Source organism: Lycium barbarum, chromosome 11, assembly GCF_019175385.1.
Source record: "Lycium barbarum isolate Lr01 chromosome 11, ASM1917538v2, whole genome shotgun sequence".
NCBI classification, from domain to species: domain Eukaryota; kingdom Viridiplantae; phylum Streptophyta; class Magnoliopsida; order Solanales; family Solanaceae; genus Lycium; species Lycium barbarum.
The window spans coordinates 5,514,300-5,527,916 of record NC_083347.1 but is presented as its reverse complement, the minus strand read 5'-3'; the positions used below and the strand labels follow the sequence as shown (position 1 = coordinate 5,527,916).

The 13,617-nt window shown below is 35.4% G+C and overlaps 1 pseudogene; it reads left to right on the top strand.

The window, feature by feature from the left end:
* Nucleotides 1–327: 327 nt before the first annotated feature.
* Nucleotides 328–8,954, top strand: LOC132618965 (DEAD-box ATP-dependent RNA helicase 36-like; annotated as a pseudogene).
* Nucleotides 8,955–13,617: the final 4,663 nt, after the last annotated feature.

Here is a 13,617-nt window from a genome sequence, read left to right as displayed (position 1 = left end):
TTCGTTTCAACTGTCAACATTACAAGCGGGTAACTTTGGGAGCTGCAAGCAGCAGTGGCGGAGCCAGGATTTTTATCCAGGGGGTTCAAAAATTCTAAAAGGTAAATATACGAAGAAGTCAGGGGGTTCAACATCAATTATATATACATAATAAGATAATTTTAACTTTGAAAATACACTGTAATTTTTCGCCGAGGGGGTTCGGATAAACCCCTGACATACGCTAGCTCCACCCCTGGCGAGCAGCTTGAAAATTCGTTCCAACATCACGCTTTATAAAGTCTTTTCTCTTCTCAGCATTCCTATATTCACTTCACTCTTTTATTAAATATTGCTCTTAAAAAAAAACCAATAAACAGTTTCTAATTGAGCTCTGTATACAATGGAATACGAAGAAGAAGTCCTAGTGGATCAGAACTTCCCCTTATTCTCCCATAAATCCAAACCCACCACCAAAAAACCCGTCCAAGCTCGAACCTCCATCGCTGAAAACCCCAAGCAATTTGACAAGGAGACCAACTCTAGTCCCACACCTAGTCATATTACCTTCTCTGACTTAGGCCTTGCCGAATGGGCCGTCCAGACCTGTAACGAACTGGGCATGAAAAAGCCCACTCTAGTACAGCACCACTGCATCCCTAGAATCCTCTCGGGGCAGGATATGTTAGGTTTGGCTCAGACCGGTAGCGAAAAAACAGCGGCATTTGCATTGCCGATACTGCATCATTTAGCTGAAGATCCCTATGGGGTTTCGTGTTTGGTGGTAACGCCTACTAGGGAGCTTGCTTTCCAGCTTGCTGAGCAGTTTCGGGCGTTGGGATCTTGCTTGAATTTGAGGTGTGCTGTGGTGGTGGGAGGAATGGATATGATAACCCAGACTAAGACACTAATGCAAAGACCACATGTGGTGATAGCAACTCCTGGAAGGATTAAGGTTCTCATTGAACAGAATCCTGATATTCTTCCTGTCTTCAAAAGAACTAAGGTAAAGGCACCTCCTTTCAGTTCCCGTGTAATTGTTTTCCCGTAATTTGTTTGTCTGATTTAGACTTGACACGGCGTTTAAGAAAGTAAAGAATAACTTTTGAATTTTTTGGTCTTAAACTAAAGATATGTCGAATGTACCAAAATATCCTATAATCTTGTCCATGTGGAAAGTTGGAATTAAAAAAAAAAGTAATTTATTTCTGGTAAACTCAGCTTTGAGATTCTATAATGTGAGGCCAATTGAGGATTTCTTAGAATTCCATTATTGTAGTTAAAGAAACTTTTTTTGAGAGGAAACAAAAAATTGCAGCTGAAGAACTAATGAACAAGGTCCAAAGTTTACATTTTTAACGAGATTCCATATAAGAATGCATGTTGGAAGATTTGGATAGATCAGTGCACTGTCCAGTGCTGTGTTTGTCCAAAATAATTCAAAAGGAGCTTCTTTTCTCTTTGATAAGTAATGTTCGAGAATTATTTTGAGATGTGGGTAGACAAAAGTACCAGTAGAGTGTCAAACGCTAACATTTTTTGTGCCTTGATTCATCCAAAAGGTTGGTAAAAATAAGACTTTTTGAGAATGAACAGGCAAATAGCACCAGGGGAGATTTTGTAAAAAAATATGTTCTGAATTTGTGTAATGATCATCTATGATCCCTCTGAGATCTATGTATCTTATTCCATAAGTGCCAGGATAGACAGTTTTCTAACAAATTGTCACGACCCGACTAGGGGCCGCGACGGACACCCGGGGATAACCACCGAGCACCGCTCATTGTACTGCTCACTATACTCATTATACTCTTCTTTATCAAATTCATATACAATTCATGCTAGAAATCGTACTTTTATAAACATAAGCCCTTAGGCTATCAAAATAGTAGTATGCATATACGTAAAAACTGTGAGACCATACTACCCACACTGCGTACCTACGAGCCTCTACTGAAGTACTATACATATAGGCGGAACAAGACTCCGTCATGCCCAAAATATACATAGATATACACAACAGAATAACCATAAGCACCTCCGAACAATGGAGTGCTCTCAATCAGCTGACAGCTACTAAGAATTTAGATCAAGCTCACCTCCCTGTCTACCTGTGGGCATGAACACAGCGTCCGAAGAAAATGGACGTCAGTACGAATATTGTACTGAGTATGAGAGGCATAAACAGTAACAATATATCAATGAAATATGAAGGCATCAATGAGATAAGGAGGCATCAAGAAAGAGCAATCTGTACTGGCTATCAAGTATAACTGAAATAATGCATGCTGACTTACTCATAATCATTATCATGTCATGTATCTATACATATATAAGCTGCCCGTCCATATAGGTACGGTGTGATAATGTATAAGCTGCCCGTCCATGTAGGAGCGGTGTGATAATCATAGCCTGCGTCCAGGCCTCCCGCGTCCGGGGTATAAGCTGCCCACTATAGTGGTGTGCACATCTACGTGCCTGCCCGGCCGACTATAGCGCGGCGCGGTGTGAGAAAATACATACATATATATAAAGCATGCATAAGAGCCCAATCAAAAGCCATAACTATATCGGAATGACGTAAGGTCGGTAGCTTCCGACGTCATTATGGAACATTCATTGACATCCTGCCTCACCTTGAAGGAATTAGCATATAAGGTGAGTGTAAGCAATAAATAACATCATTAACATCATAGGATCATCACAACATGAGTATTGGGATTTCTATACTTTACTCATTACCTTGTGTGGCTAATTAGGGACATAGACTCATATTTCTTAAGGAAACTCATGGATAAAAAGAAAGTCAAGCTATAAGATTCATGCCATAGAAAGAAAGGACTAGCCTCACATACCTTGAACTCTATCTAATGTCCAATATCTACTTCTCGAGCTCGCGGGTCTAAAATTAAGATAACATAGGTGTCAGTTAGATTATCCACATCACTTACTAACCAATCCAAGTACGAATGAAACTTAACAAAATTCGGGCAGCATTTTCCCTGTAAACTTAACAATCCTCGAAATTCCAACTTAGCCAAACATCAATAAAAATACCGACAACAACAATACCAACAATTTCATATCAAACTAGAATTAAATTCATTCTTAAATTACTTCCAAAACAGCTCAATATTCATTCGGATGTCAATACTTGTATACACTTCTTTATTTCCGTATATCCATAGTATAACAATAACAACAACTACAACGAATCCAACAATAATAATACCAATCCTAATTCCAACAATAATAATACCAATCTTAATTCCAACAATAATTCATCTAATTCACCATAGTTAAGTTGATATAACTATTACGCACAAACAAAACAGCACCAACAATATCATATAGGATTTCCCATTATTAGTTCGTATTTCTCATTCCACAATTTAGCTATGAACTGGAAGAACTTTAAATATATCTAGTAGAGGAGAATCCTTACCTTATTTGCCAAGAACTCCTCTTCTTCCTTCTTATTTCACTTGAAGAAATCACTGATTTACTATTACCCGGAGATTATCGACGTGGGTATAATCTCTATGTTGTTCCTTGTACTTTTCCTCTGTGGTTCAGCTAAAAGACTTGATCTCTTTCTTTAAAAAAATTCTACGTTCCTATCCTTTCAAGAAAATATAGAATCTGAAGTCTTTCTCACAATTGAAGAATGATTTATGAAAAGAGTAGTATATAATTTCCTTTGTAAATTATGGGGACCACCCCTTATCCCACACTTCCAAAAATGTGCCACTTCACCCTTGCATGCTCTTAAATAATAGATGTAGGATGATAATCATATTGTTTCCTCACATGCAGCCACGTAAAACCTCATTCACCTAAGCACTTATCTACCTAACCACTTTAATTAATTTCTTTGTTAAAATATCCTTTAGTCGTATATAATTAGAACAAGTCATGTAGCAACATTGCACAAATATTGTACACGTTTTCTTGTTTTGGATTTGAATGAAATGAAAACTTAACTCCTTTCATCATTCCTTCACCGTGGGGCCCAACTACCTTTTCCATGTGTTATTACCTTGGAAACTCATCCGAATGCTTCCACTTATACATGTCAATGAGTCATATTTTCTTTTACTTTATATAAATGGAAAGTGGGCCAATTTAGCACTTAATATAATTGCAACACACAGCCACCAAATTGTATATAAAAGAGTCATTTCTTCCCCTTGCATAAACGTGCCACGTGGAAATTCATGGATTTGTCCACTAATAATCTAGTTAATCCCTTTTGTCTTTCACTATCCAACAGAATGATGAATTATACACCAAAAGATGGATATGTTTTCATTTAGTGGACTGTGGGAACCACATGCTAATTAATCTATAATGCCACCACCAACTCATACATTATTAGTCACACGTTTCTTTTCCCCTTGTGTTTTACAGGTAAGTTTTATTTGGCCACCCACTATCATAAGATGCCACTACACATTTTAATACACATAATCTCATCCCAAAAGCTATGCCAACAGATTTTATACATGGCATTAGTCATCTAATTCTTACTTGACATGGACCCACGTGTCCATGTTAAATATAATAGTTATCCACTTAATCTTTAATTAATTCCTTTTTCCTTTCCACTACAATCCAACCTTTAATTACTTACCCACACAATTAATTTTCTGATCTCAACTCACTTAAGTAAGGAATTATCCTTCACACACTTTCTTATCACTTGTTCAGAATTACATCAATACTTATAACCTCGAATTTAATCTTGTCCTTGAACCTACGTCAGTTAACTTACGAATAATCCAACGTACAAAAATACAGGATGTAACACAAATGAAGTTTTAGACATTTCATTTTCCACGGAGACCACAGAGCAACAATTATTTGCCTAAGCAGGCATATACCTTTTTTTTCTGTTTTTATGATTGGGATCTTGTCCTGAAGGGTGAAATTTCATCCTTTATTTACTTGTAGTCCTATGTTCCTGCTTGGCTCCTGTACTATACATTTTGTATAATATTTGAAAATGCACAGAATGGATCCTCTCCAATTGTGAACTCTTATCTGTATGTTGCCTTTCAGTTCCTTGTCTTGGATGAAGCAGATAGAGTTCTAGACGTAGGGTTTGAAGAGGAGTTAAGAGCAATCTTTCAGTGCTTGCCGAAAAATCGACAAACTCTTCTATTTTCTGCAACAATGACTAGCAACCTACAGACGCTACTTGAGCTTTCCGCAAACAAGACATATTTCTATGAGGCATATGAGGGATTCAAGACTGTAGAATCACTCAAGCAGCAATACATTTTTATTCCCAAAAATGTGAAGGATGTCTATCTGCAATACATTTTATCCAAGATCAAAGATATAGGCGTTCGCTCTGCAATCATTTTTGTTTCCACCTGCAGGTAAAATCCTTTCTGAAACCCTATAGAATCATTTTACTAATTAAATTTCTATTCTGTAGTCATGCAATAGTTTAAACAACGGCGGATATAGAAAGAAGTTTTCCATACAATAGACTCTTGTGTTTGATTCTTGTTGCTAATTATAATTATAAGGTTCTCATGAAAAATGAATTTGGTCACACATAAGGAGGCGTATCGGAAAAGTAATTTATCTACCCTCTCAAGTATCTAATAGTTTAAATTTCTTAGTAAATGAAAAATCCAGTAAACCTTTCACTAATAGCATTCCGATCAGTGTGACACTCAACTACTCTGATCTACCAAGACCAACTGTTACACCAAACTATAGATGAAACAAAAAAGATTTTATCACATTTCTAGTATCTATTCACTAACCTGGATGGTTCTCTTATACCATTAATTCCAATAAGTGAGTATGTGCAACACAAGGCATGTAAAGTTGTTTTCAACAAGTATCATGATCTGTAGAGGTTAGAGTACCCAATGGTGCTTACCTTATTAATCCTAAAAAAGGAGCACCCTGTGAGGACATTTACAGTTATATTTTACTACTTTGACTAGGAGCTGTCAGCTTTTGGGATTGTTGTTGGAAGAACTCGAAATCAATGCTGCCGCATTGCATTCATACAAGTCCCAGTCACTGAGGCTTTCTGCACTTCATAAATTCAAATCTGGGTAGGTCCCAATATTGGTCGCTACTGATGTTGCCAGTCGTGGTTTAGACATTCCAACGGTTGATCTGGTGATAAATTATGACATTCCAAGGTGTGAATATGATTGGATGTTCCATTACAAGTTAATTAAAAATATTTTAGTGTGGTAAATGTAGCGATTGTTTGCTGCAGGTATCCACAGGATTATTTTCATCGTGTTGGACGTACTGCAAGAGCTGGACGAGGTGGACTTGCTGTCAGCTTTGTTACTCAGGTGAGAAGTCTGTAGATTTGTTTTAAGTTTGCAATTTAAGCACTAGGTGTAAGAAATCCATCCTTATCCTACTCGTTATCATTGGTTAAACAATTCTTATCTTGGAAGTTCCATTGTTTCCAAAACCTGAATGATAGGAAGACAAGCGATCATAACCCTTTTGACAATACTTTAATCCATAACTCCTTTCTACTCCAAAGTTACTCAGACTTGGAGCTTGTATCCTTCTACAACGTTTTTATCTCATACTCTGTTTGTTTTATACCTACAAGGGATTTCTGTCCTGCCTGTTTATTTGACTGGTAAAAGTTCCATTGGAGAAGGCATTTACTTGGTCCATGGTTCATGAAATTGCACACCAATTACCTGCCTTGATTGTTGCATTATGTATATCAAGAGCAATACCTTATCGTAAAATTTAAAATATGACAAGCAATGAAACTTTATGGCGAAGTTCTTTTTTTTTTTTTTTTTTAAAAGTCAAGGAATATCCCCCAAAAAGTCAGAGGTATATGGTTTTTTTTTCTTCTTGATAATGTAAATGTATGTGGGTTCTTCAAGGAATCTTTTTGCTGCACCTACATGTGTGAGTTTTAAACTGTTAAGTGGGGTTTGGCTGTAGCATGGTAAATCCTATGAGAGAGGGGTTTACTATGGGGGACTTGGTTAGAGAGCGATACTAGATCCAATTTCTTGTTTGAGAGAATGAATCGTTGCTCTTGATCCATCTTATTTGAATTAGCACCATCTAAAGCCAATACCAGCCTTTTATTCTCTTCTTCGCATTTTTTTATGTTGTTGCCTGGGCTTGCCATGAACATCCTCCAGATGAATAAACTGCTCCTCCATTTTAGAGTGTCCGCGAGCTTCCTATTTTCATCATATTTCCAATAGCCTTCATCATTGTCTTTTAGCTCTTTGCATGCTTTGGCTCTCCTATGAGGCTATGAGCTTCTGAGGACTTATTCTTCTGTGAAATCTATGCAAATTCCCCTGGCCTCTCAATATCTTGTTTGAGAGAACGAATCCCATATTGGTTGCATTAAATGAAGAAATTGAAGTGACAGACCTTCAGTAAAGGATGTGTTACTAATAGTGTGATTCAGTATTAGTGCTGCTTTCTCTGACTCGAGTCGTTCCACTTTCCTTTTATTTTTCTCAAGCTTACTTACTCATATCGTGGAAAAGGGGTATGACAATAGGTGATGTTTGCTGCATTTTTATGTATGTTTTTCTTTGTCTTAGGACTGATCAGGAACTTCTAGGACTTAAAGCTTGTTAATTTCCTTTCTTCAACTTTGCTTAGTTTAAAGATTATTTGTTGCAGAATGATGTGGATCTCATTCATGAAATAGAAGCCGTGCTTGGGAAGCAATTGGAGAAATTTGAATGTAAAGAGAATGAAGTGCTTGAAGATATCACAAATGTAAGACAGCCCCCTTCTTATCCCCCCCCTTTTTTTGAAATGTCTGGTCAATTTTAATTAAGTTTATTTGAGGAAAGGATTTATCATCACTTGCCAATACCTTAAAATTACCTGTATTGAGTACTTTTATGCAATATCCAACAGGCTTAAAGGGTGTGTTTCGTATGGCAGAAAATATTTTTGAATACCCGAATTGCGAATATCTTGATGCAATGAGTACCCGCAGGCTTAAAGGGTGTGTTTGGTATGGCAGAAAATATTTTTCAGAAGTCTAGTTATTTCTTATATTTTGATATTTCTGGGAAAATGACTTCTCTCACTTCAGGTGAAAGTCATTGTCTTAGATAACTCTTAGGTGAATCATTGCCTTAACCAACACTTAGACAATATTGTCAATCGTTAATATTCAAAAGTTTCATCAGACCAATATCCCGTTTGCTTATATTATTAATAATTTAATTGATATTTCCGTTAAGAAAATGTTCTCCACTCTTCAACCAAACACCTAAAAACATTTTTCAGGAAAATATTTGCAGAAAATAAGTCATTTTCCGTAAAATGAATTTTGTCGGACCAGTTTTAGATTCCTCTGAATGTCCCCCTCCAATCTGAAAGGTGATTGAAATTCTTTTAGCTTCACATGAATATTTTTTCCATTTGAAGGTTTACAAGGCGAAGCGTGTCGCATCAATGAAGATGATGGATGATGGCTTTGAGGAGAAAGCAGAAAGTCGTAAAGCTCAGAAACTGAAAATGCAAAACGAGAGAAAGAGAAGGAACAAAAAGCAGAAAAGAGAAAGAGTAGCAAAAGATATAGAAGTTTGAGATCTCCTATATTTGTGAATGGCAGAGTGTTTAGACGGGGAGCTGCATTTTGCACAAGCGGCTACAAAAGGAGTTTTTGACTTATTTCTCCACTCATCAGCCAAAAAGGAGAATCTCTACATTAAATAAGGGATCAACGTTTATTGTTATTGATCAATTGGTCGTTCTTGACAGCAGTGGAAGGGATCAACGTTTCAAATAAGGGTCGTAACATCTCTTACCGCAACTAATCTGCTTGATCCCTTGGGCTGCAAAGTTACTGCTTCTATGTAATTTGGTTTGAAATATTATTTATATACACTTCGTGAAATTTTTTGGCTGAGAATATTTTGACCAGTTGGATCTCATGAATTTTGTAATTTTAGAAAAGTAACGAAGGAATTGTAGATGAACTTGAGGTGCATTACATGCTCTCAAACAAAAGTAATGGAGATGGAATCGAGGTGCCAACTTGGCTTTTACAGCTGAAAATGAACATTTCTGTGTTGGTTTGTGAATAGAAAATATAGGAATTTCTTAGAATCGTCTATGACTTTATATATTGATTTCTTAACTTTTTGAATTAAATCTGTGTGCTTATATAATCATACGAAGGTATAGTAAAACATCTCTATAACTGTTATTCGTTATAACAACATTTCACTATAACGGCTTGATTTTTTCGAACCGATTTTTCATGTTATATTTTACTTCTCTATAATAACATTTTACTCGTAACAATAATGAAATTCATTATAGCGGTACATATTTTGTAAAATTACCTCTTTATAACAATCATACTCAAATATTGCCCGATAACATTTTGTAAAAAATATATTATGTATAAGAATATAATATTAAAATATTTATGGTAATCATCATTAATGTCATGCAAATAGAAATTTCAAGAGACATCGGATGCAAAAAGTGACAACGAAAGTATTGATGAAGAGCCTCAACTTACTGCTACTTGGGGTGAGATAGAACCGTCAACTGTCAAGCTCTTTTTGCTGAAAGCTTGGACAAAGTTCTTTGTCAATTGAAGCGTTATATTATTAATAAGAGAATGGAATTTAAAAAACAACCTAGCTACAATTGTAAAATTCTTACATCAAGACACTGATGCAAAGACCACATGTGGTGATAGCAACTCCTGGAAGGATTAAGGTTCTCATTGAACAGAATCCTGATATTCCTCCTGTCTTCAAAAGAACTAAGGTAAAGGCACCTCCTTTCAGTTCTTATGTAATTGTTTTTCGGTCATTTGTTTGTCTGGTTTTGACTTGACACGGCGTTTAAGAAAGTAAAGAATGACTTTTGATTTTTTTCGGTCTTAAACTAAAGATATGTAGAATGTACCAAAATGTCCTATAATCTTGTTCATGTGGAAAGTTGGAATTAAAAAAAAAGTAATTTATTTCTGGTAAACTCAGCTTTGAGATACTATAATGTGAGGCCAATTGAGGATTTCTTAGAATTCCATTATTGTAGTTAAAGAAACTTTTTTTGAGAGGAAACAAAAAATTGCAGCTGAAGAACTAATGAACAAGGTCCAAAGTTTACATTTTTAACGAGATTCCATATAAGAATGCATGTTGGAAGATTTGGATAGATCAGTGCACTGTCCAGTGCTGTGTTTGTCCAAAATAATTCAAAAGGAGCTTCTTTTCTCTTTGATAAGTAATGTTCGAGAATTATTTTGAGATGTGGGTACACAAAAGTACCAGTAGAGCGTCACAGGCTAACATTTTTTGTGCCTTGATTCATCCAAAAGGTTGGTAAAACTAAGACTTTTTGAGAATGAACAGGCAAATAGCACCAAGGGAGATTTTGTAACAATAACTATATCTGACCTATACCTGCTACCATTAGTTTTGTCAACCAAAGTGATATGAGCCTTTTTCTTATGACAAAATGCCTAGAGTTGTGGTGAAGAGTGAAAAATAACCCATTTTTAAAAAGAATAATGCCTAGAGTTTTGATGAAGAGTGAAAAGAATAGTTCAACCTCGCAACTACTTAAAAGAATCCAATAACTGCAGTCTGCAGCTATTTATCTATCCAATATCACTTAAAGTGTTAATTACTTTTGTGCCGCAAATTCATGGACCTAACTTATACAATTTCTTATACTGTTTTTTTTTCCCGTCTCATTTGTTTGGTATAAGAAATTGTATAAGTTAGGTCCATGAATTTGCGGCACAAAAGTAATTAACACTTTAAGTGATATTGGATAGATAAATAGCTGCAGACTGCAGTTATTGGATTCTTTTAAGTAGTTGCGAGGTTGAACTATTCTTTTCACTCTTCATCAAAACTCTAGGCATTATTCTTTTTCAAAATGGGTTATTTTTCACTCTTCACCACAACTCTAGGCATTTTGTCATAAGAAAAGGGCTCATATCACTTTGGTTGACAAAACTAATGGTAGCAGGTATAGGTCAGATATAGTTATTGTTACAAAATCTCCCTTGGTGCTATTTGCCTGTTCATTCTCAAAAAGTCTTAGTTTTACCAACCTTTTGGATGAATCAAGGCACAAAAAATGTTAGCCTGTGACGCTCTACTGGTACTTTTGTGTACCCACATCTCAAAATAATTCTCGAACATTACTTATCAAAGAGAAAAGAAGCTCCTTTTGAATTATTTTGGACAAACACAGCACTGGACAGTGCACTGATCTATCCAAATCTTCCAACATGCATTCTTATATGGAATCTCGTTAAAAATGTAAACTTTGGACCTTGTTCATTAGTTCTTCAGCTGCAATTTTTTGTTTCCTCTCAAAAAAAGTTTCTTTAACTACAATAATGGAATTCTAAGAAATCCTCAATTGGCCTCACATTATAGTATCTCAAAGCTGAGTTTACCAGAAATAAATTACTTTTTTTTTTTAATTCCAACTTTCCACATGGACAAGATTATAGGACATTTTGGTACATTCTACATATCTTTAGTTTAAGGCCAAAAAAAATCAAAAGTCATTCTTTACTTTCTTAAACGCCGTGTCAAGTCAAAACCAGACAAACAAATGAACGGAAAACAATTACATAGGAACTGAAAGGAGGTGCCTTTACCTTAGTTCTTTTGAAGATAGGAGGAATATCAGGATTCTGTTCAATGAGAACCTTAATCCTTCCAGGAGTTGCTATCACCACTTGTGGTCTTTGCATCAGTGTCTTGATGTAAGAATTTTACAATTGTAGCTAGGTTGTTTTTTAAATTCCATTCTCTTATTAATAATATAACGCTTCAATTGACAAAGAACCTTGTCCAAGCTTTCAGCAAAAAGAGCTCAACAGTTGACGGTTCTATCTCACCCCAAGTAGCAGTAAGTTGAGGCTCTTCATCAATACTTTCGTTGTCACCTTTTGCATCCGATGTCTCTTGAAATTTCTATTTGCATGACATTAATGATGATTGCCATAAATATTTTAATATTATATTCTTATACATAATATATTTTTTACAAAATGTTATCGGGCAATATTTGAGTATGATTGTTATAAAGAGGTAATTTTACAAAAAATGTACCGCTATAATGAATTTCATTATTGTTACGAGTAAAATGTTATTATAGAGAAGTAAAATATAACATGAAAAATCGGTTCGAAAAAATCAAGCCGTTATAGTGAAATGTTGTTATAACGAATAACAATTATAGAGATGTTTTACTATACCTTCGTATGATTATATAAGCACACAGTTTTAATTCAAAAAGTTAAGAAATCAATATATAAAGTCATAGACGATTCTAAGAAATTCCTATATTTTCTATTCACAAACCAACACAGAAATGTTCATGTTCAGCTGTAAAAGCCAAGTTGGCACCTCGATTCCATCTCCATTACTTTTGTTTGAGAGCCAATAATTCTTTACAAATAGAAATCTTTTCAAAAATGGGAAGTAGATCACACATGTCCATAATCCATTTCATGGACGGTAACAAGATCTATGAGTCCTCTGTTTTCTTACGCAACAAGGGAAATGAAAAATTCATTTCTTAGCATTTGTGAATTTACTTTGTAGTAAGGTAAGAGTGAAGAATTTTATCTCAACACATGTCAATAATCCATTTCATGGACGGAAACAAGAGTGAAGAATTTTCTCGTAAATTAGGAATAATGGGCCACGTTTTTTTCCTGATGATGATCACCGTCGGGAAATTCTCAACCTCATCAAGGCAATCATAATACTCACATAGTACTATTCTCTCTTTGATAAAATATACTATCTGCTAGGAAGTCGAGTTCTAAACTTGTGTACGCAATTCCAAGTAAAAAACGTTACGTATTTTGAAATATAGTTGAAATATTCGAGTGCTCACGAGCTATAGACTATAGTAGCCGCTACTTAGTTTGGTGGACGAAATTAATTGAAGCTTCGGCTTCCCGTATGCAAACACAACTCAAATGTGTGATGTATTTGAAAGTAAATTTCCGCTATTGCATCACTCAATTGGCAAGAAAGTCAATTAAAATACATTTTCGTAACCGACTTTTGTTACCTGGTTGAGAGAGCTTGGTTGACTTGGTTGGGATTTCAAGTGAGCTGTCTTTCTTATCTTTTTGGATGGCATGCATAATACAATATTTTTGTAAATTGAGAAAGATTCACAATCTTTTCTATCGTGACACTCTCTCATTTGCGAAATCGAGCTATTGAAAGTATATTTTGAAATTGCATGAGAATTCGAACAACGTAATGGTATTCTGATCTCATCAACTCGACATTTAAACAAAACATTTGTTGTTATTATTCCTTACATTTGCTATTGTTTCTTTTTTCATAACGCAAAGAATAAAGAAAGTTCATTACTTCCTTAATTTGTATGAAAGACAATTGTTCGTTTAGGAAGAGCTCTTTTCTTCTCCTTATATTGAATTGTTCTTCATTGCGCTTGTAAAAAGTTAGTAAAGGGAATGACGTCATGGACATGTCCATGAGTGCATGTGTTCGGAAGTGAATGTGGAACATCGGGGAGCACCCAATCACAATGATTTGTGTATTCCGGTAGATCGAAATCGCTTTCAAGACAGTGACTTGCCATGATGCAGTGTTAAATTACATAATTTGT